Source organism: Scyliorhinus torazame, chromosome 10 (genome assembly GCF_047496885.1).
Source record: "Scyliorhinus torazame isolate Kashiwa2021f chromosome 10, sScyTor2.1, whole genome shotgun sequence".
Taxonomy (NCBI): domain Eukaryota; kingdom Metazoa; phylum Chordata; class Chondrichthyes; order Carcharhiniformes; family Scyliorhinidae; genus Scyliorhinus; species Scyliorhinus torazame.
In genome coordinates this window covers 180,774,899-180,799,178 of record NC_092716.1, presented here as the reverse complement: position 1 = coordinate 180,799,178, position 24,280 = coordinate 180,774,899, and the positions used below count along the sequence as shown (strand labels likewise).

The window sequence follows — 24,280 nt, the reverse complement described above, 5'->3', positions numbered from 1 at the left end:
AATCAACGGCACGAGACATTCTGTTTAATCGACTCTGGGAGCACGGAGAGCTTCATACACCCCGACACGGTAAGGCGCTGTTCTCTCCTCGACCACCCCGTTAATCAAAAAATCTCCCTGGCCTCCGGTTCCCACTCAGTAGAGATAAAGGAGTTTTGTGTAGCAAACCTCACGGTCCAGGGAAGGGAGTTTAAAAATTACCGGCTCTACGTCTTTCCCCACCTCTGCGCGGCCACACTCCAAGGGTTAGACTTCCAGTGCAACCTCCAAAGTCTAACTTTCAAATACGGCGGCCCTATACCCCCTCTCACTGTCTGCAGCCTCGTGAACCTCAAGGTGGATCCGCCTTCCCTGTTTGCGAACCTCACCCCGGATTGCAAACCCGTCGCCACCAGGAGCAGACGGTACAGTGTCCAGGATCGGATCTTTATTAGGTCAGAGGTCCAACGGCTACCGAGGGAAGGAGTCATTGAAGCTAGCAACAGTCCCTGGAGAGCTCAAGTAGTGGTGGTAAAGACCGGGGAGAAGCATAGGATGGTCATCGACTACAGTCAGACCATCAACAGGTTTATGCAGCTGGACGCATACCCTCTCGCCCGCATATCCGACCTGGTAAACAGGATCACGCATTACAAGGTCTTCTCCACGGTGGATCTTAAGTCCGCCTACCACCAGCTCCCCATCCGCACTAGTGACCGCAAGTACACTGTCTTCGAGGCAGATGGGCGGCTCTACCACTTCTTAAGGGTTCCCTTCAGTGTCACTAACGGGGTCTCGGTCTTCCAGCGCGAGATGGACCGAATGGTTGACCGGTACGGTTTACGGGCAACATTCCCGTATCTCGATAATGTCACCATCTGCGGCCACGACCAGCAGGACCACAACACCAACCTCCGAAAATTCCTCCAGACTGCAAAGGTCCTTTACCTTACGTATAACAAGGATAAATGCGTGTTTAGCACCGACCGCCTAGCCATCCTCGGCTACGTAGTGCGAAATGGAGTTATAGGCCCATTGGAGCAGTGAGGGAGGGGGAACGCATGCGCCCCCTTCTGGATTTCCCCCTCCCTCACTGCTCCAAGGCCCTGAAGCGCTGCCTAGGGTTTTTCTCTTACTATGCCCAGTGGGTCCCCAACTATGCGGACAAGGCCCGTCCCCTAATCCAATCCACAGTTTTTCCCGTCGATAGAGGCCCGCCAGGCCTTCAGCCGCATCAAAGCAGACATTGCAAAGGCCACGATGCACGCCATCGATGAGTCCCTCCCCTTCCAGGTCGAGAACGACGCATCTGACGTAGCTCTGGCGGCCACCCTCAACCAAGCGGGCAGACCCGTGGCCTTCTTCTCACATACCCTCCATGCTTTCGAAATCCGCCACTCCTCAGTCAAAAAGGAGGCACAAGCCATAGCAGAAGCTTTGCGACATTGGAGGCATTACCTGGCCGGCAGGAGATTCACTCTCCTCACTGACCAACGGTCGGTCGCCTTGATGTTTGATAATGCACAGTGGAGCAAGATAAAAAAGGATAAGATCTTGCGGTGGAGGATCGATCTCTCCATTTTTAACTACGAGATCTTGTATCATCCCGGGAAGCTAAACGAGCCTCCTGATGCCCTGTCCCGCGGCACATGTGCCAAAGCACAAGTGGAGCTCCTCCGAGCCCTCCACGAGGACCTCTGCCACCCGGGGGTCACTCGCTTCTTCCACTTTATCAAGACCCGCAACCTGCCTACTCCATCGAGGAGGTCAGGACAGCCACCAGGAATTGCCAAATCTGCGCAGAGTGCAAACCGCACTTCTACAGGCCAGAGAAAGCGCACCTGATAAAGACTTCCCGTCCCTTTGAAAGCCTCAGTATGGACTTCAAAGGCCCCCTCCCCTCCACCGACCGCAACACGTACTTCCTGAACGTGATTGACGAGTACTCCCAGTTCCCATTCGCCATCCCCTGCCCAGACATGACCGTAACCACCGTCGTCAAGGCTCTCCACAGCATCTTTACGCTGTTTGGGTTCCCCGCTTACATACATAGTGATAGGGGGTCCTCCTTTATGAGCGACGAACTGCGTCAATTCCTGCTCAGCAAGGGCCTCGCCTCGAGCAGGACGACCAGTTACAACCCCCGGGGTAACGGACAGGTAGAGAGGAAGAACAGAACGGTCTGGAAAACCGTCCTACTGGCCCTACAGTCCAGGAATCTCCCAGTCTCCCGCTGGCAGGAGGTCCTCCCGGATGCCCTCTACTCCATCCGGTCACTGCTTTGTACCACGACCAACCAAACACCACACGAACGTCTCCTTGTCTTACCCAGGAAGTCCTCCTCTGGGACCTCGTTCCCGACCTGGCTGGCAGCTCCCGGATCCAACCTGCTCCGAAAACACGTGTGGGTGCACAAGTCGGACCTGTTGGTCGATAGGGTCCATCTTCTCCACGCTAACCCCCAGTACGCCTACGTGGCGCATGCCGATGGCCGGCAAGATACAGTCTCCCTACGAGACCTGGCACCCGCCGGATCCCCACGCACACCCCAGCCACTAGTCCCACCCTCACTCCCACCGGTGCATCTTACAGCCACCCCCTTCCCAGGAGGATCGGCTCTTCCGCCAGCCCCATCTAGACCGCCCCGCCCACCGACACACCCTGCAGACGCTCCCTTCCCAGGTCAACCGGCTTCCCCACCAGAGCCGCCTAGGGGTGTTGAAGCTGCCACAGAGATCGAGGCCACGCTCCCGGGGTCACAGTCACATGAGCCTCCACCGGCGTCACCACCAGAGCTTCGACGATCACAGAGGATGACCAGGGCCCCCAACCGACTGATTGCTTCATTTTAAAGTGCATGGAGTTGACTGTGAAATTGTAAATAGTTACGACAATAAGACGAAATGCTGTACGGACGTATTACGGTACCTCCATAACTATAATTTCTATCACGTTACCATGTTGTAGTATCAAGCCACCACCCCCGCCGGACACTTTTTTAACAGGGGGTGAATGTGGCTGTCTGTGTACAGGTATTATGGTACCTGGTAATGCTGGAATACCATTGGTAGATATTGTCTGTTTCCTATTGGTCAAGCTGTATGGTAGATCCGCCCTGCAAGGCAGGGTATAAGAGTCCCTGGCGCCCCAGCAGCCTTCTTTCTGTACCTGAGCTGCTGGGGGAAACATCTAGCTTATTAAAGCCTTCAGCTAGACTACAACCTCGCGTTAGTAGTCATTGATCGTGTATCAGACAGCTACTGGACAGAGCCCGGACTCCAGTGGAAGAGACGAGACAAAAATGGGAGAACGAACTGGGGACAGAGGTAGGATGGGGACTCTGGAGTGAAGCACTGAGCAGGGTGAACTCCACCTCCTCCTGCGCAAGGCTAAGCCTAATGCAGCTCAAAGTGGTGCACAGAGCGCACCTGACCAGAACCGGAATGAGCAGGTTCTTCCCGGAGGTGCAGGACAAATGTGAGCGGTGCCAGAGGGGCCCGGCCAACCACACCCACATGTTTTGGGCTTGCCCCAAGCTTGCTGGGTTCTGGACAGCCTTCTCCGAGGCAATGCCCAAGGTTGTGGGCGTGAGGGTAAAGCCAAGCCCAATAGTTGCAATCTTCGGGGTATCGTAGCAGCCAGAGTTACACATGGGGAAGGGGGCCAACGCCCTCGCTTCCCTAATCGCACGCTTGAGAATCCTGCTCGGCTGGCGATTGACAGCCCCACCCACAGCTGCAGACTGACTCGCTGACCTTTCGGAATTTCTCCACCTGGAGAAGATTAAGTACGCCATCCGAGGGTCAGAGGAAGGCTTCCTGGATACTTGGGGGCAGTTTGTTGGGCTGTTCCAAAACCTGTTCGAGGCCAGCAACGAGGAGTAAGCTAAGAAAAATTTAAAGAAAAATCACCAAGATAGATGAGGCACCAAAAGACTGCGCAACCGGGGGAGGGGGGGGGCAGGGACAACGGGGGAGGAACCATAGACAGATCCAGAGGGCAACAAAACGCACATAGGATCAGTTACACTAAGGACAAAGTAAACCTCTCTGTATAATAAAGGAAATTAGCGTGGGCGAGAAATATTTGATGCGTATATATCCAACTGTTTTCAATATGGGAAATGCCAATAAAAAGATTTTTTTAAAAACAACCATCTGAAACAAAGACTCTATTTCTTTTTCCTTATGATTTTCACTCCTATCCACCCCTTTGTGTTTGTCTGTCTTATGTGAGCATGTGTAGAGGGTGGGAGGCAAATTACATTGGGGGATTAGGAATTAGATAATAGTTAACCACTTGTATTTGCTGTATATTTCATTGTAGTTCTTGTTATAAATAAAAAGTAATTGTGTTTAAATGTACAAACCTGGTGACTGTAATTATTGGGCAGCCAAGGGCCCAAAGGCTTTGGATATTTTTCGAAGAATTATTGATTCATTCAATTGTGTTGCGACTGCGGGTCAAGTGAGGCTGGAATTGACCGTGCACTAGCCCAGGGTGTCATGACAGTGGATAGAGTTTAGCAATAACAAGGGGTAGTCACATGGCTGGGAGTGTATTATAGGCCTCCAAAGAGTCAATGGGAAATAGAGGAGCAGATGTATAGTCAATTCACTGAGGTGTGTAAAAATAATATTAATTAGGGGATTTTAATTTCCCCCAATATTAATTGGGATAGATAAATGCAAATGGTTTAGAGGGGGAAGATTTCTTGAAATGTATTCAGAAGAGCTTTTTATATCAATACATAGGAGTCCAACAAAGGACCACGCAGTGCTGGACCTAATTCTGGGGAACGAAGCTGGACAAAGTGTTCAAGGTGAAAGTGGGGGAGCATTTTAGTGATAGTGACCACAACACAGTACGATTTAAATTGGTTATGGAAAATGAAAAAGATGGTCTTCACAAAAGGGTCTTAGATAGGGAGAAGGCAAATTTTATTAAAATAAGGCAGGATCTGACCAAAGTAGACTGGGAATAGCTTCTTGTGGGAAAATCTACAGTAAAGCAGAGGGGGTGTTCAAAAAGGAAATAGGGAGAGTACAGGCCCAAAATGTTCCATTTAGGGTGAAATGTCAGAGCAACAAGCCCAGAGAATCCTGGATGTCTAGGAATATTCAGGACTGGATAAGAAAGAGTGGCTTTTAGCAGGTACAAAGGTAGCAAATCAGTGGAGGCCTTAGTGGAGTATAGAAAGTGCGGGGGGGAAACTGACGAAGGCAATTAGGAGAGCAAAGTGGGGGGGGGGGGTGAAAAAGCAGTAGCGCCCCTTAGGGACCAAATGGTCAATCTGTGCATAAAGCTGGAGGACATTTGTAGGGTGTTAAACGAGTACTTCACATCTGTCTTCACTCGCAAGAAGGAGGATGTAGGTATAGAATTCCGACAGAGGGACTGTGAAGTTCTTAAACAGTTTGACATAGGGAGTGAAGAGGTATTGGAGGTTTTGGCACTCTTAAAAGGGGGGGGGGGGGGGGGGGGGGGTTGTATCCCAGGCTGCTGTGGGAGGCAAAGGAGGAAATCGCACGGGCTCTGGCCCAAATGTTTAATTCTTCTCGGGCCACAGGGGAGGTGCCAGGAGATTGGAAGACAGCTAATGTGGTTCCACTGTTAACCCTGCTGATGATATCTGTGGGTGTGTCTCAAAACTCTGAAGGATAACTTGGAACACTGGTTCCTCGTGGTGTATATTTGTTTTGAATAATGTGAGGAACGCTGTACAACACAATCAGGAACCAGTCCAGTCGTTGTGCAAATAATTAACAAAGAATATTTAATAAAGAAAAAGAAAAGAAAAAACTATATGACACAAGGCTAATATGTACTGTGACACTTAAATATAGTAGTAACTAAACATCCCATTTTATCTGAAGTTACCTCTTGTTCCCAAAATATAGCCACGATCCTTGAAGCCACTGAGACACACCTTTTCCCAAGCAATACCCAATTTTAGTAACGCTATGGGTCAAATCCACACAATACTGTTTAGGTGACCAATTCTGGGAAGACGCCTCTTCCTGTTTCAACAAAGGTACGAAACAATATATTTCAGAGGAGAATATCTGCCATGCCCTAAATGTTAGATGGAACATGCCTCCATGGCTCAGATCACAGGTGGAACTGGCCTGTCTGTCTATTGGATGGTGAACCAGTCTCTTCCCCAGTAAGGGTGCTCGCTGTTATACTGTTTAATCCCTTTGATATCCCACCCGGTGGATTCAGTTTTCTACATTTCTCAAATTCCTTGCCTTTAGAAATGGGTATAGCCACTTCTAGGTTAGGTGGATTGGCCATAATTAATGGCCCCTTAGTGTCCAGGGATGTACAGCTTCGGGTACAGCTTAGGTTATGGGTTGCAGGGATAGGGTGAGGTGGACATGGGTGGAATGCTCTTTCGAAGGGTCTGTGCAGATTAGATGGTCCAAATGGCCTCCTTTTCCACTGTAGGGATTCTATGAGTATTCTATGAGAGCCCCACTGATCTCAGGTAAACAATGTTTCTGATATGGACATTCGCACCTCAATGTCTCTAGAAGCCTGTTAATCATGTTACTGGGCAAATTGCATCTCATTATTCTTCTAGACGCCTGCTACTCGTGTTACATGTTTGTTATTTAATTTTTATCTCAAGTTCACTGTTAACCTCGTTAATTTCTCAAATTCCGAACACCACTTTTCAAGAAGGGTGGTAGAGATTTACAGACCAGTGAGTCGGGAAACTATAGGAGAAAGTTCTGAAGGTGAACATTACTCTCCATTTGGAGAGACAAGGTTTGATCAGAGATAGTAGGCATGGCCTAGTCAGAGGGAGGTGCTGCCTAACAAATTTTGTTGAATTTTCAAGAAGGTGATCGGCTCTGCAGATGAGGGTAGTGCAGTTGCAGCTAATGTAGTTTACATGGATTTCAGCAAAGCCTTTGACGAGGTCCCACATGGGAGAGTGATAAACATAAAGAGGTAAGTGCATTCTGATCACACACTTGAGTGATTGGGATGTACTTAGTTGGAATGCACTAACCTCTCTTTGATGGTGAAATTGAAATGAAATGTGGTAATATTTGTAAACATTGTGGTTTCACCACTTGGAGTCACTGATCCATGAAGGGAGATGAATGAATGAATCAATGCTGTAGCTGGTTTGTGGAAGATGTCAATCACACCCCACTACGAGAAAGTTATGAATGGCTTGCCGCGGGGTTGGAACACAGGTCACAACTGTTCTCCTTGGAGGAATGGGCACGTGGAGCCTCCTGGTCACTGTTACAGTTGTAATTTTTTTCACTGCCCCTATCTGGTCTGCTCTCTAGCTTCTAGACAGGGGTCTCTTTTCTGAGGGGTGTATCTGGTTGAGGAGGGGTGGGCAGTTGGTGCATTGTGGTGGGGAGGGTGGCCATCAGATGCCCCAGGGACCAGAGAATCACTGAGGGTTGGAAGATAGGGGGCTCCATTAAGACCGATTTGTATTCATTTACATCCCGCTGGCACACGGTCGTGGATCTCTATCCTGGCGCCAGCAGGGGTCGGAGCATCGGGTCAGCACCCGCCATTGATCCCGATTTTCCCCCCGACTCCTGAGTCTCCTTCCCATCGGGAAACTCGATCTGGGCATTGCAGGATGGAGAATCCACCCCAAAAGCACATGGGATCCAGGGTAACTTGGCAAGTTGGATCCCAAAGGTGCAAGGAGACAGAGAATGATACATAGAAGATAGGAGCAGGAGGAGGCCTTTTGTCCCTTCGAGCCTGCTCCGCCATTCATCACGATCATGGCTGATCATCCAATTCAATAGCCTAATCCTACTTTCTTCCCATAGCCTTTGATCGCATTCTCCCCAAGTGCTGTATCCAGCCGCCTCTTGAATATTTCAATATCCTCAATCACTGGCAAGACAGGAGGAAGCTCAGAGGAACAGAAGATCTTGGAGGTTTTATCCACAGATTCCTGAAGGCGGCAGAACAGGTTAATAGGGTAGTTAAGGCGGCATATGGGACACTTACCTTTATCAGTCGTGGCAGCAAGGAGATAATGTTGAAGCTGTTTTGAAAACTTTTGTTAGGTCGCAGCACCCAGAGCTAGAGTACTGTGCACATTTCTTTACTAAAGGAAGGATGTGATTGCACTGGTGAGGATGCAGAGGAGATTCATCAGGATGTTGCCTGGGATGGAGCTTTTGAGCGACAAAGAGAGACTGGATCGGCTTGGGTTGTTTTCTTTAGTGCAAAGGCTGAGGGGAGACCTGATTGAGGTGTATAAGATTGAGAGGTGTGGACAAGATGGATAGGAAGCAGCTGTTCCCATGAGGTGAAGGGTCACTAACGAGGGGCATAATTTTTAGGGGAGGGGCAGGAGGTTTAAGAGGGATTTGAGGTAAAAGATTTTAACCCAGATGGTGGTGGGAGTCTGGAATGCACTGCCTGGGAGGATAGTAGAGGTGGGAAACTGTTATAACCTGCCCACTTACCATTGGCTGGGGACTAATGACAATCCCACAATCCTGTGGGAGTATGAGCTTCCCCAATGAGGGGGGCGGAGAAACCATTAGTGAACTCCAAGTATAAATAAAGCTGGCCAGTGTAGGAACCAGTAGGAAGGAGTGTGCAGCAAGGGAAGTTGCTGCTGCTGTTATATATATATATTATTGTAAATAAATGTTATTACTTTGTATCCTTAACACTGGTGCTGGATTCTTCGTGGCCCTCACAAAACTGGCGACGAATGTTAAAGTGAATAGCTGTCTACACTGCTGAAGCCACCTCCCTGGAGTTTTGTTGAATACAGGTTGGAAATTGTTTTCTATTATACCATGCCTCTGTACGGACGTTTGGATGTTTTTGATGCTGCGCTGGAAAGCTGGAACCAGTACACACAACGGATGCATTACTATTTCCGGGCAAACAATATCACCAAAAACGAGCGCCACGTGGTCATATTGCTCACCGCCTAGGACCGCATACATTTGGGGTGATTAGGAGCCTTACGTACCCAGCTGTGCCGGACACCAAAACGTTTGATGAACTTGTGAATATAGTGGGGCAACATTTTAACCCAACCCCGTCCATGATAGTCCAGTGTTACTGGTTTAATATCGCTGAGAGGACCCCTGGAGAATCCCTTGCCGATTTTCTCTCCAGGCTACGCAGGATTGCGGAGTACTGTGACTATGGTGAGACCTTGTCAGAAATGTTACGCGACCGTTTGGTTTGCGGTATTAACAATGCGGCCTCCCAGAGAAAGTTGTTAGCTGAGCCAACATTGACTTTTCAACAGGCCATTCAAATAGTATTGTCCCAAGAGAGCGCAGAACGAGGAGTGCAGGAGCTACAGGGAATGGAAGTGCATGCCTTGGGGCGCAACCCCTTCCGTCCGAAAACTTCTCCCCGCACTCCTGCAGTACCTTGGGCGAGGCAACGTCCGGACCGACGGCAGTGGCCATCGGACATTCCTTCCCAAAGGGAGCCTTCTCCAGAGCCAATGGATGAGGAGCCATATCCGTGTCAGACTTGTAGGCACCGGCCCCGTGGTGGACGGCGGTCCTGGGGGCGCCAGAGGCGCCGTCGTTCCGACCGAAACTGGGACCAGCCCAGGGGCCAAAACTGGGACCAGCCCAGGGGCCGTACCTTCCATATGGATGAACCTGCGGCGACTACTCCTGAGGACGTGGAGACGGAGGACGACTGCCTGCAGCTGCATTGTGTGGCAGCTCCCCGTGTGGCCCCCATTAAGGTGACAGTACGGGTCAATGGCCACCCGCTTGAGATAGAGTTGGACACTGGCGCAGCGGTCTCCGTGATTGCCCAGAGGACATTCGACCGCATCAAGCAGGGTATACAGACCCTTACATTAACCGACTCACAGGCCAAGTTGGCCACCTACACGGGGGAACCACTGGACATTGCAGGAACTACAATGACCCCTGTTGTTTATGGACACCAGTTATTTCCCACTTATCGTGGTGCGTGGTCATGGGCCCAGCCTGTTCGGTCGGGACTGGTTGCGCCATTTGCGGTTGCAATGGCAGCACATCCTCCAAACAGTTTCTGAAGGGTTGACTGAGGTGCTAGGACAATACCCAGATGTATTCCAGCCTGGTTTGGGGAAAATAAAAGGGGCCGTAGCCCGTATCCAAGTCGAACCAGGAGCCACGCCGCGCTATTTCCAGGCGCGTCCGGTGCCTTACGCCTTGCTCGAGAAGGTAGAAGGGGAGCTCACTCGTTTGGAGAGTTTGGGTATTATCAGGCCCATCCGTTTTGCTGATTGGGCAGCACCAATTGTACCTGTAATGAAGCCAGATGCCACAGTTCGCTTGTGTGGCAACTATAAACTTACAGTGAATACGGCTTCCCGACTCGATCGATATCCAATGCCTCGCATAGAGGATCTCTACGCGAAGCTTGCAGGTGGACTCTCATTCACAAAATTAGATATGAGTCACGCCTACCTGCAGTTGGAGCTGGACCCTGCCTCCCGACCATATGTAACGATTAATACACACCGGGGCCTGTACGAATATACACGGTTGCCCTTTGGAGTATCCTCTGCCTGCGCAATCTTTCAACGTGTTATGGAGGGCATTTTGAGAGGTTTACCACGTGTTGCTGTCTACTTAGATGACGTTTTGATTACAGGGACGTCGGAGCAGGAACATTTGGAAAATCTGGAGGCTGTCCTTAGACGCCTTTCGGAGGCTGGAGTCCGTTTACGTCGCACAAAGTGCGTATTTCAGGCTAAGGAAGTAGTCTACCTAGGTTATCGGGTGGACCGCGAAGGTTTGCACACCGTCGCAGAGAAGGTTCGTGTGATTCAACAAGCCCCCGCCCCGACTGACACTTCGCATCTTTGTTCTTTTCTCGGTCTCGTAAACTATTACGGGAAGTTCCTCCCCAATCTGGCAACTACGCTGGCCCCGTTGCACCTTCTGCTAAAGAAAAATCACACCTTGGTTTGGGGTCAGCCGCAAGAAACCGCTTTCCGGCGGGTAAAGCAACAATTGTCGTCGTCTGGGTTACTAACCCACTATGATCCTGGAAAGCCTTTGCTCGTCACATGTGATGCATCCCCGTATGGTATTGGGGCCGTCCTGTCCCACAAGGTGGAGAACGGGGCCGAGCGACTGATAGCTTTCGCCTCCCGCACATTGACTGCAGCGGAGAAAAAGTATGCGCAGATCGAGAAGGAGGGCCTGGCAGTGGTTTTTGCCGTGAAACGCTTCCACCAGTACGTGTATGGCCGCCATTTCACTATCGTGACTGATCATAAGCCTCTGCTGGGTCTTTTCAGAGAGGATAAGCCAATACTGCCCATTGCTTCCGCACGGATCCAGCGCTGGGCTTTGTTGCTTGCTGCATACAAGTATTCTATGGAGCACAAGCCAGGTACGCAGATAGCAAATGTCGACGCACTGAGCCGATTGCCTTTACCGACCGGCCCCATGTCGACCCCCACGACCGGTGAGGTGGTTGCAACCCTAAATTTTATGGATACCTTGCCTGTCACGGCATCACAGACCGTGAGTGGACCCAGACGGAGCCAGTCCTGTCAAAGGTTCGGCACATAGTCCTGTATGGTGGGCAGGCTCCCAGGCGAGTTGCGGGCATTTTCCTCCAAGCTGTCAGAATTCAGCGTGGAAGACGGCATCCTCTTGTGGGGGACGCGTGTGATTGTCCCGGAAAAAGGCCAGGAGCTGATACTAACAGACTTGCACAATGGGCATCCAGGTGTGACCAAAATGAAAATGTTGGCCCGGAGTTATGTCTGGTGGCCAGGCCTCGACACAGACATTGAGAAGGTGGCCCAAAACTACTCCATTTGCCAGGAGCATCAGGAGCTTCCGCCGGCCGCGCCCCTACATCACTGGGAATGGCCAAGGCGGCCTTGGGCACGCTTGCATGCAGATTTCGCCGGCCCTTTTCAAGGATCCATGTTCCTTCTATTAATTGACGCCCAGTCTAAATGGCTAGAGGTGCATAAGATGCAGGGTACAACGTCCTGTGCAACAATTGAAAAGATGCCTTTGTTGTTTAGTACGCATGGCCTCCCCGCGGTGCTGGTCACGGATAACGGCACTCCATTCACGAGTGAGGAGTTTGCGAGATTCACGAAGATGAACGGCATACGCCATATCTGCACTGCCCCTTACCACCCGGCTTCAAATGGGTTGGGAGAGCATGCAGTGCAGACATTCAAAAGAGGTCTAAAGAAGCAGTCTTCCGGATCAATGGACACGAGACTGGCTCGCTTTTTGTTTACGTATAGGACCACCCCCCATGCGGTGACTGGGGTAGCTCCCGCAGAACTCCTAATGGGCCGGAGACTTCGCACCCACCTTAGTATGGTTTTCCCAGACATTGGCGCAAAAGTACGCCGCACACAAGAACGGCAGGGACAGGGATTTTCTCGGCATCGGCCGATTCGGCAGTTTGCGCCCGGTGACCCAGTGTTCGTTCGGAATTTTGCTGGTGGTGCCCAGTGGGTTCCTGGTGTAATCTTTCGCCAAACGGGCCCTATATCTTACCAGGTGCAAGCCCAGGGTCGTCTCCAGCGCAAACATGTAGACCACGTTCGGTCCAGAAGACTATCCCCTCAAAAGATTCCCCGCCCCCGGAGCTCATTTTTACAGCCGCAGAGACCAGAGACCAGGGAAGGTAGTCCTCACAATCTTCCACTGGTGCCTCACTCGAAGCCTGCGCAGGTCGTTACGGAACCGAATGGAGATAGAGATGATGACATGACGGTGGCAGCAGACTCTGACTCCGAGATGGAGACACAGGATGCATCAGAGGGGGAATCCCGGGTCCACGGGACGTGGATGTACAACCATTGCGCCGTTCATCACGGAAGCGCCGGTCTCCGTCTCGTTACACGCCGCCTGATCCAGCGCCGCGTGCAAATGGTGTCCGACATGCACCAAAACAAGTCCGACGCCCTCCTTCGCCAGGGTCTTCGGTGGATTCCTTGGACTTTGGGGGGGAGGGATGTTATAACCTGCCTGCTTACCATTGGCTGGGGACTAATGACAATCCCACAATCCTGTGGGAGTATGAGCTTCCCCAATGAGCGGGGCGGAGAAACCATTAGTAAACTCCAAGTATAAATAAAGCTGGCCAGTTTAGTAACCAGTAGGAAGGAGTGTGCAGCAAGGGAAGTTACTGTTACTGTTATGTATATATGTTATAGTGAATAAATATTATTACTTTGTATCCTTAAAACTCGTGGTGGATTCTTCGTGGCCCTCACAAAAGAAACCTCACAACCTTTAAAAAAGTATGTGGATGAGTACCTGAAGTATTGAAACATTCAAGGCCAAGTGCTGGAAAGAGGAACTAGTGTAGATTCAGTGTTGTTTTGTCAGTGCAGACTCAATGGGTCGAAGGATATTTTCTATACTATGTAAATTCTGACCTGCTCAGCTGACTTGGGAGCTTCCCGTCATAATATCCACTCATGTATATAATGAGATACAGACAGGCAGTGACTGACACACAGAATAACTAATAAATACAAAGGACACAGAACAGCCAATCACCAGACAGGACACTGCGGGGGACACCACCACGAGGCATCAAGACTCTGCCTCTTCTCACTGGACACAGCTACAGAGATAGTCAGGGTGCACAGTGCAGTGAGCACCGTCTCCATGTGACAGAGAGCCAGTCTGGTCAAGCCAGACAGAGGTTATCAGTTTAGATTAATAGAGTGTCAACCCACAGCAGATTATGTACAGCAATCAGCAGGTTCAATAAAACAGTGTTGAACCGTCTCCTGTGTCAGAAGCCTGTTTCTCGTCTTACTGCATCCAGTTGCAGTTAGTGTTAAACCAACTCAGAAACACATCATGATATCAGGAAACTATTAATTCTAACAAACCTCTCTCGAGTGAATCTGCAACGACCAGCAAGCAACCATCCAGCGGCATGGAAAAGATCCAGCCCCCTCCGCAACTCCGGATCTCCGGCAACCTCGGCGCCAACTGGAAAGTCTTCAAACAGAAGTTCCTCCTGTACATCGAGGCCACCGACCGCGAAGCAGCACCAGATGCCAGGAAGATCGCACTGTTCCTGTCGACTGCGGGGGATCACACCATCCACATCTTTAACTCGCTCACATTTGCCGATGGCGAAGACAAGACGAAGCTCAAGACAGTTCTGCTGAAATTCGACAGCCACTGCGAAGTCGAGGTGAATGAGAGCTTTGAACAGTACATCTTCCAACAGAGGCTTCAGGGTAAGGATGAACCTTTTCAGTCCTTTTTGACCCATCTCCGCATCCCAGCGCAATCATGTAATTATGACTCAACTGCTGAGTCCATGATCCGGGATCAGATCATTTTCAGGATCCATTCGGACTCCCTGCGGGAGCAGCTCCTCAAAATCAAAAGGATGACCCTCTCCGTTGCCATCGAAACATGCGTTGTCCATGAACTTGCCAGCAATCGATACTCCCGCATCAGGGCTGCAGAAAATGCAAAACTGGTCTCCCACGAGGCAGAAAGGGTACAGGCCGTCTCCAGAATGCAAGGCCTGACCATCGCAGAGAGTGGCCATTTTGCGTGCTTTTCCTGGGTTCCTACGCATGCGCACCATGACCGGGGGGACGATGAGGCCGAAAACCCTACTGCGCATGTGTGAACGTCGGCCGACCGCACTGCGCATGCGTGAAGGCGCGCGGAATGCGCTGACATCAGCGTCATGACGTGTCAAAATTGTGGCTCTGCCCATTTAAAGAGGCAATGTCCAGCCAAAGGAAGGCGATGTCTACAATGTGGAAAGCCTGGGCATTATACGGCCTTATGCAGGTCTGCTCCACTGATCAACAGCCAGTGATCCCAGCTGCAGCGCAGACGTGTCCGCTGCGTACAGCAAGGCATGCAGGATTCCGATCCCAAATGCCCAACAGACCCCGATGCTGACTGCCTCGAGTCTCCATATCAGGTGGGCATCATCACCCCATGTGAGCTAGTCTTGTCCACTCCTGAAAAACGCCTTTCAATCCTAAGTGTGGATCCTGATGACGAATGGTGTGCTGTCATCATGGTCAACCAGTGTCGCATCCGATTCAAATTGGACCGTCTGCGAATCTCATGTCCCAGTCAGACCTCAACAGCATCCGAGACCAACCTAGAATTCTTCCACCAACCTGCCAGCTCCTTTACTACAATGCCAATGCCATAGCTGCCAGTGGCTCGTGTCAGCTAAGTGTCTCTCACAAGGCAATCAAGGCGACGTTAAGATTCAAGATCGTCCAGCCTGACAAGGCATCCCTGCTCGGTGCTCGCGCATGCAAACTCCTAAATCTGGTCCAGCGAGTCCATGCCATGTCCTCGACACCGGCGACTGCCTCGCCCAATGCGAATCTACAAGCTGAGATAGATGACATTCGCACGCAATACTGCAATGTGTTTGATGGGATGGGCATGCTCCCGTATTGCTACAATATACTACTCAAGCCGAAAGCCACCCCAGTCATCCATGCACCACGCCGGGTGCCAGTTCCTCTCAAGGATCTTCTAAAAGCGCAGCTGCAAGAGCTCCAAGACCAGAGCATCATTTCAAAGGTCACGGAACCAACAGACTGGGTCATCTCCATGGTCTACGTCAAGAAACCCTCTGGTGAACTACGAATTTGCATCGATCCCAAAGACCTGAATCGCAACATAATGTGAGAGCACTACCGGATCCTGAAGCGGGAAGAATTAACCCGTGAGATGGCTCATGCCAAATTCTTCACCAAGCTGGACGCCTCACGTGGCTTCTGGCAGATACAACTGGACGAGTCCAGGAGGAAGCTATGCACATTTAACACTCCGTTCGGCAAGTATTGTTACAACCGCATGCCTTTCGGTATCATTTCATCTTCCGAAGTCTTTCATCGAATAATGGAGCAAATGATGGAGGGCATCGAGCGGGTGCGAGTCTATGTGGATGACGTGATCATCTGGTCCGCGACGCCCGAGGATCACATAGCTCGCCTCAAGACAGGTTTTTCAGAGGGTCCACGAGAATGGCCTCCAGCTAAACAGGGCCAAATGCTCATTTGGTCGGTCCGCGATCAAGTTTCTGGGTGACCACATTTCCTAGCAGGGTGTGCAACCTGATGCTGACAAGGTGCTGGCAATCAATGCCATGAAGACCCCAGAGGACAAAAAGGCGGTCCTACGTTTCCTTGGGATGGTAAATTTTCGAGGAAAATTCATTCCTAAAATGGCATCCCACACCACAGCCCTCCGGCATCTCGTAAAAAAGTTCACCATGTTCCAGTGGCTTCCCACGCATCAAGCGGAGTGGCTTGAGCTGAAGGCGAAGCTCACCACAGCCCCAGTACTGGTGTTCTTTGACCCGACCAAGGATACCAAAATATCCACAGACGCAAGCCAGGACAGCATTGGTGCGGTGCTCCTCCAGAAAGACGACTCCTCGTCCTGGGCTCCAGTGGCATATGCATCCAGGGCCATGACTCAGACCGAACAACGGTATGCCCAGATCGAAAAGGAGTGCTTGTGTCTCCTGACAGGAATAGTCAAGTTTCAGGACTACGTATACGGTCTGCCAAAGTTCACGGTGGAAACAGACCACAGGCCCTTAGTCCACATAATGCAGAAGGATTTAAATGATATGACACCTCGGCTTCAGCGAATTCTTCTTCGTCTCCGCCGATATGACATTGAACTCGTCTACACACCGGGTAAGGAGCTGGTAATCGCGGATGCCCTATCCCGATCCATCACCATGACGTGTGACGAGTTGTCCAAATATGCGAAGAAACGGCCAACGATCCTCTACTGCAGCGCGTGATGCAGCACCTCGCACATGGCTGGCAAAAGGGGCAATGCCCCCAGTTCTTCAACGTTAAGGACAAGTTAACGGTTGTTGCGGGGATCCTTCTTAAACTGGATAGAATCGTCATTCCCCAAAGCATGCAAACCATGGTGCTCAAACAGATCCATGAGGGTCACCTTGGGGTCGAGAAATGTCGACGCAGAGCTCTGCAGGCAGTTTACTGGCCTGGCATCAGCCAGGACATTGCCAACATGGTCCTCAACTGCACCACATGCCAGAAATTCCAACCATCCCAGTCCAAGGAAACACTGCAACAGCATGAGATCGTGACCTCTCCTTGGTCTAAGGTGGGGATAGACCTCTTTCACGCAAATTGGCGTGATTATGTGCTTTTAATCAACTACTTCTCCAGCTACCCGGAAGTGGTGAAACTGTCGAACCTCACGTCAAAGTCAGTCATCAAGACCTGCAAGGAGACGTTTGCCAGGCACGGTATACCACTCACAGTAATGAGTGACATGTTTCTACAGCCAAGAGTGGTCCAATTTTGCACAATCCTACCACTTCAGGCATGTCTCATCCAGTCCCCATTACCTGCAATCAAACGGGAAGGCCGAGAAAGAGGTCCACATTGTCAAGCGACTGCTTTGCAAGGCTGCAGACTCAACATCTGATTTTCACCTTGCGCTGTTGGCATACAGGGCAACCACTCTGTCGATTGGTTTGTCTCCGGCTCAGCTACTCATGAACCGCAACCTGCGGACGACTGTTCCAGCCATCCATGTTCAAGACCTTGACCACCTCACGGTGCTGCAGAAAGTGCAGCGATCCAGGGACCAGCAGAAGATCACGTATGATGCTCATGCCACTGATTTGCCTGCGCTGGCTCCAGAAGATGTTGTTCGCATCCAGTTGCCTGAGGGAGGCTCGTCAGCCCCAACTGTTGTCGTCAGACAGGCTGCTCCCAGGTCTTTCGTTGTTCAAATAGCTGATGGCTCCATTCTACGGTGCAACAGGAAGGCACTGCGCAAATTTGCCTGTCCACCACCTGACCACACCTTTCCGCATGTCATCATGCCTCCTCCGGACATCTCGCACCATGAGGCCACCGATCTGGCAGCATGCCCGCCTGTCCAGGTGCCGGCGTCCCCCCCTCCACCTCTGAGGAGGTCGACAAGAATCCATCGCCAACCAGAAAGACTGAATCTATAGATTTGAAACCTGTATATATGTTCATTCACTCACCATTTGTACATAGTCATACATGTATATACAGCCACATTCATAGAATCATAGAATCTACAGTGCAGAAGGAGGCCATTCGGCACATCGAGTCTGCACCAGCTCTTGGAAAGATCACCATACCCAAGCCCACACCTCCACCCTATCCCCATAACCCAGGAACCCCACCCAACACTAAGGGCAATTTTGGACACCAAGGGCAATTTAGCATGGCCAATCCACCTAACCTGCACATCTCTGGACTGTGGGAGGAAACCGGAGCACCCGGAGGAAATCACGCACACACGGGGAGAATGTGCAGACTCCGCACAGACTGTGACCCAGGCCGGCAATCGAACCTGGGACCCTTGAGCTGTGAAGCAATTGTGCTATCCACAATGTTACCGTGCTGCCCGTTCAAAAAACAAACATTTATTTTAATAAGGAGAGATGTCATAATATCCACTCATGTATATAATGAGATACAGTCAGGCAATGACTGACACACAAAATAACCAATAAACACACAGGACACAGAACAACCAATCACCAGACAGGACACTGCAGGGGACACCACCACGAGGCATCAAGACTCTTCTTCTCACTGGATACAGCTACAGAGATAGTCAGGGTGCACAGTGCAGTGAGCACCATCTCCATGTGACAGAGAGCTAGTCTGGTCAAGCCAGACAGAGATTATCAGTTTAGATTAATAGAGTGTCAACCCACAGCAGATTATGTACAGCAATCAGCAGGTTCAATAAAACAGTGTTGAACCGTCTCCTGTGTCGGAAGCCTGTTTCTCGTCTCACTGCATCCAGTTGTAGTCAATGTTAAACTCATATAACACGTCAATACCCACATGCAATTCCCATCCATTCCCACACCTCACCTCCACCACTCAGAAGCCATCTTCAAATCAGGGACAAAGCAAGTTCCTGTGGAGTTAGAAAAGAGAAACTTTTAAGCGTCTTGTAGTTGGGGTGCAAAGTATACACTGACCTTTTAGAAATAACTCATCAGGAAACAGTCACAACAAAGATGAATTTATTTACATATATACAAGTTCGACTTTACATAGCCTCTCACTCCCAGTGCAGAGCCTGTTGGGAGGATAGGACTGATCAGGCCCTCAGTCGGGTGTGCTTTTATCCCCTGTGTTATGGGTGAGCTCCATTGGCTGCAACCCACTTCAATTATGCCATTCTTCAGCATACTCTCAATCTTTCTGTTAACCTGTGCCAATTTTAAAGTCTATATGGATGTTGTTTGATAGGAACAGCATTTCCCACATCTACATCATGTATAGCCATTTTAGTACTTCCCAATTTATCTCTACAAACTTGCCCATGTGATATCAGTTTGTTTTTCCTCTGGAAGGTAACCTAACAATTCATCCCAATTTTTAAGAACATTCTCATTTTCCAATTTAATTTGAGGTATGTCAAATTCACAGTCATCTGGATTTGGTTCATCACTTTGAGTTAGAATCATTAAAACCTCCTTTTTCTCTCCTTCCCTTTCAAAGTACCTTTTAAGCATGTTCACATGACACACTCGGTGAGTCTTCCTTCTATCTGGTGTTTTTACCACATAATTCACCTCACTTAATTTCCTTTCAATCTGATACGGTCCACAAAACCTAGCTTTTAAAGGCTCCCCTACCATTGGTAACAACACTAAAACTTTATCTCCACTGGCAAAACTACGAACTTTGGATTTCTTGTCCGCTCCCTGTTTCATCACATTTTGTGCAACTTTCAAATGTTGTCTAGCCAATTCACCTGCTCTATTTAATCGTTCCCTAAAATTTGACAAGTAATCCAATAGTGTAATTTCCGATTTCTCACCCACCAATTTTTCCTTGATCAACTAAGGTGGTCCTCTTACCTCATGACCAAAAATTAGTTCAAAAGGACTAAATTTGGTAGACTTATTAGGTGCATCCCTAATTGCAAACAATATGAATGGGATTCCTTTATCCCAATCCTCTGGATAATCTTGACAATATGCCCTCAACATTGTCTTTAATGTCTGATGCCACCTTTCTAACGCTCTCTGCGATTCTGGATGGTACGCAGTTGATTTAAATTGTTTTATTCCTAAACTATCCATAACGTCTTTGAATAACTTTGAAGTAAAATTTGTTCCTTGATCCGATTGAATTTCTGTGGGTAGTCCATATCTAGTGAAGAATTTAAGTAACTCCTCCACAATCCTTTTAGCTGTAATATTACGTACTGGAATGGCCTCTGGAAACCTAGTAGACACATCTATTACAGTCAAAAGCTATTGATTCCCACGTAAAAGGTTCATCAAATGCTGGAATGGGTATTAAGGGCGCTGGTTTTATCACTGCTTGAGGTTTCCCTATCACTTGACATGTGTGACACGATTGACAAAATTTAACTGCATCTTTATGTAGTCCAGGCCAATAAAAATGTTTCTGGATTTTAGCTTGAGTTTTCCTTGTTCCCAAATGACCTCCCAATGGTACCTCATGTGCAACTCGCAACACCTCCTGGCAATACTGCTTGATGAACGTCTGCCCACTTTTCATCCACCTGCATATGAACAGGTCTCCATTTTCTCATCAAGACCTCATTTTTACGGTAATAACACTCTGGTATACTCTCAGATTCCTCTTCCGTATATGCTTTCTGATATATCCGTTTTATTTCTACATCTTTCTGTTGTAACTCCGCCAATTTTCCTGAACTAAAAATATCTGGCTCATCCTCCCTCCACCTGTTTTTGTTCTTTTTCAACCATCTGATCAAAAATTGTTTCCGATAATTGCACTTCCACTTCATCTTCACTCTTTGATTTCTCCTCTTGTCTTAACCTGTGACTGTGCGACCTTGTTACTACACAATCTGGAAAAATCCCAGGATATTCGTCCTTCAACACTTCAGTTGACTGATTTTCCAATGGCTTATCAACCACAGTAGGCATCACTCCCACCTGCGATCCAGCTATATCATTACCCAAGATAAACTGTATTCCTGGACAAGATAGTTTATCTATTACTCCTGCTACCACTTCACCACTCTTCACTGGACTTTCCAACCTTACCTTATATAATGGAACGCAACTCCTCTGACCCTGAATTCCACATATCACCACCTTTTCTGGCAACACTTTTCCCAAACTACATAATTCCTCATCTCTTACCATTAAAGATTGACTAGCCCCTGTATCTCTTAAAATTGTGACTTCTTTATCTGCTCCTCCTGATACACATGAGTAAACTTTACCCACACAAGTAAACTCTTTAAAGACATCTGGCACCTTCTTAACAATTACTTCTTGAACAGGCTGTGCAATCGTTTGCACCTCCTTCGCTTCTCTTGGGCTTTCCTTTACCACTCTAACAAATCCCACGTTCTTATCCTGTTTTACCACATCAGCCTTCCCAGTGCTTTTCTTCAACCACCAACACTGTGACTTTACATGGCCTAGTTTATTTCAGTGAAAACATTTGAAACTTTTCATTTCTTTTCCACCCTCCTGGATTTTGTTTTTAATCTGATGTACACTCTCTTTATTGTTTCCCATCAGATCACCTTTACCTTTGCCACGTGAGTATTTCTCATGTCTCCAATATCTATCCCTCACAGGCTGAAACTGATGTCGGAAACCAATCTTTGATTTATGAACTAATTCATAATCATCTGCCATTTCCGCTGCTAATCTCGCAGTTTTAACCCTCTGTTCTTCCACATGAGTTCTCACTACATCAGGAATTGAATTTTTAAACTCCTCCAAAAGTATTATTTCTTTGAGAGCTTCATACGTTTGGTCTATTTTCAAAGCCCTTATCCACCTATCAAAATTACTCTGTTTGAGCCTTTCAAACTCCATGTATGTTTGACCAAATTCTTTCCTTAAATTTCTAAATCTTTGTCTGTAAGCTTCAGGCACTAGCTCATATGCAATTAAGATGGATTTCTTCACCTACTCATACGTTCCAGATACCTACTCCGGTAGTGATGCAAACATTTCACTAGCTCTATCTACCAGCTTTGTTTGAATCAGTAACACCCACATGTTTCATTTGTTTAGCTACCTTCTCAAATGAAATGAAAAAGGCTTCCATTTCCTTCTCGTCAAACCTTGGCAATGCTTGGACATATTTAAATAGATTCCCACCAAGCCTTCGACTATGCCGCTCTTTCTCACTATCCTCATTACTATCATCCAACTGTACGTTTCCCTTTACGTCTGCCAATTTTAACTGATTGTCATGTTTCATGGCCATTTTCTGAAGTTCAAACTCCCTCTCTTTATCTTTTTCCCTGATCTGTGTCTCCCTTTCTTTTTCTTTCTGTTCTGCTGGAGCTATTCTTTCTTTTCTCCTTTCTTCTCTCTCCTTTTCTTTTTCCTCTCTCTCTCTTTCTCTTTCCTCTCTCTCTCTTTCTCTTTCTTCTCTCTCTCTCTCTTTCTCTTTCTTTTTCTTCTCTCTCTCTTTCTTTTTCCTCTCTCTCACTCTCGTATGCCAGCCGCTTTAATTCTGTCTCATGTTCCATTTGTTTAATTTGCAACTGAATCTTTGCCATTTCAATGAGTCAAACTCTATCTCAGGCAACTTTAAATGCTTAACCACCGCCATAAATACCTCATCTTTTTACATTTTGTCAGGTAATGTTAACTGCAATGTTCTTGCCAAATCTAACAGTCTGCTTTTTGTTTCTGTCCGTAAGGTACTACGTGTAACATTCGCCACCCCAAAACTTCTGAGCCTCTGAAAGAGCCATTGTTCACAACACTCTTCCCATTTAAACTAAAATACCACACTGGAAAAGCAACAATCCTTCACTGTCTTTAAGTTCACAAACGCCAATCCAATAGATAGACTTTTATCCCCCTCGGGCCCCCAATTATTATGGGTGAGGCGTTTTCAGAACTCCAAAATGTATCATGGAGTTCAACCAACCTCTTCCTGAAATGGATTTTTTGCTTTTCCGAGCACACGGCTTTTCCCTAGGTGTGGGATTACAATTATGGACACGTGGGTTTTTAAACACAAAACACTGTTTATTCCATGAACTCATCTTAACATCTTAAATAAACATTGGATCTCTTAACACCCCTTACTTCAAAGATAACTCAGAAAATATTGCAACAGTAAATAACTCTTTAAAATGTTCCTTCAAACTTCCAAGAGACTTAACACCTTTAAACAGTATCACATCAGGTTAAAGGATATATATAGTTTCTGTAGAATGGCAGCTCCAGCACCTTGCTTTCTTCTTGCAGCTCTCTGGACACACACAGACACACACCCACTGCTTTTTAAACTGAAACTAAAAACCTGCAAAACTAAACTGCAAAATGGCTGACCTGACCTCAGCCCCACCCACTCTCTGACATCACTGTTTTCTTCAAGGTACATTGCTTAAGCATCCATGTCTTAAAAGTACTCTCACATGACACCTGCCTTAACAGGTTTCAGGTGATTGGCCTCCATCCCCTACCCAGGGAGCTCGTATTCCATGAGCCCACAGGGAGATCAGTTATTGTTTCCCCATGGTCCTCACAGAGGTTATAACATTTTAGAAGCTGGGATATAGAGCCTACAAGGTCTGTAATTGTAATAGAGTTATAGTGAGAGAGCAACATCTTTGGCATTCATATAGAATCTACAGTGCAAAAGGAGGCCATTTGGTCCATCAATCTGCACCTGCTCTTGGAAAGAGCACCCCACTTAAGCCCACACCTCCATCCTATCCCCGTAACCCAGTAACCCCAGCTAACCTGTTTTGGACACTAAGGGGTAATCCACCTAACCTGCACATCTTTGGACTGTGGGAGGAAACCGGAGCACCCGGAGGAAACTCACGCAGACACGGGGAGAACGTGCAGACTCCACACAGACATAGAGGAAGAGTTCTAAAGGGTTAGGGAATAAATGCTGAGTCCCACTTACTTGAAAGCTGTGTCAGAGCCTCCAATATCACTGCAATTTAAGTAAGGGGGAGATGATAGTTCACCTTGTCCTGCACCAACACGTTATAGTGAAGAGATTGGTGATTAGGAGCTAATTCTCCTGTTCCTCACCAAGGGGCTAATCACAATTTTGAATTGCTAATTTATTTTTAAGTCAAACTTGCCAATAGAAATCCTCACTGTGTCTTTAAAAATAACACAGATTTGAAAACACGGAGCAACGCAGGCCCTCACATAGTACTCATTGTTGGCTACAGCACAATGTGTGTACACACAACAAGGTCCTGCTTTTGCTGAACAGTTCCCCTATCAGAAGCTAATTGCAATGGGTTTATTATGCACCCTTGGCCAGCTG

At 48.3% G+C, this 24,280-nt stretch overlaps 1 long non-coding RNA gene across 1 annotated transcript in view; it reads right to left on the bottom strand.

The window, feature by feature from the left end:
- Positions 1-24,048, bottom strand: part of LOC140384901 (uncharacterized) — a 43,102-nt gene extending 19,054 nt beyond the window's left edge. The window contains exons 1-2 of the long non-coding RNA XR_011933204.1: positions 23,906-24,048; positions 18,869-18,914 (exon numbers count right to left, since the gene is read on the bottom strand). This is a non-coding gene — a long non-coding RNA (uncharacterized lncRNA). The remainder of the gene's footprint in view (positions 1-18,868; positions 18,915-23,905) is intronic.
- Positions 24,049-24,280: the final 232 nt, after the last annotated feature.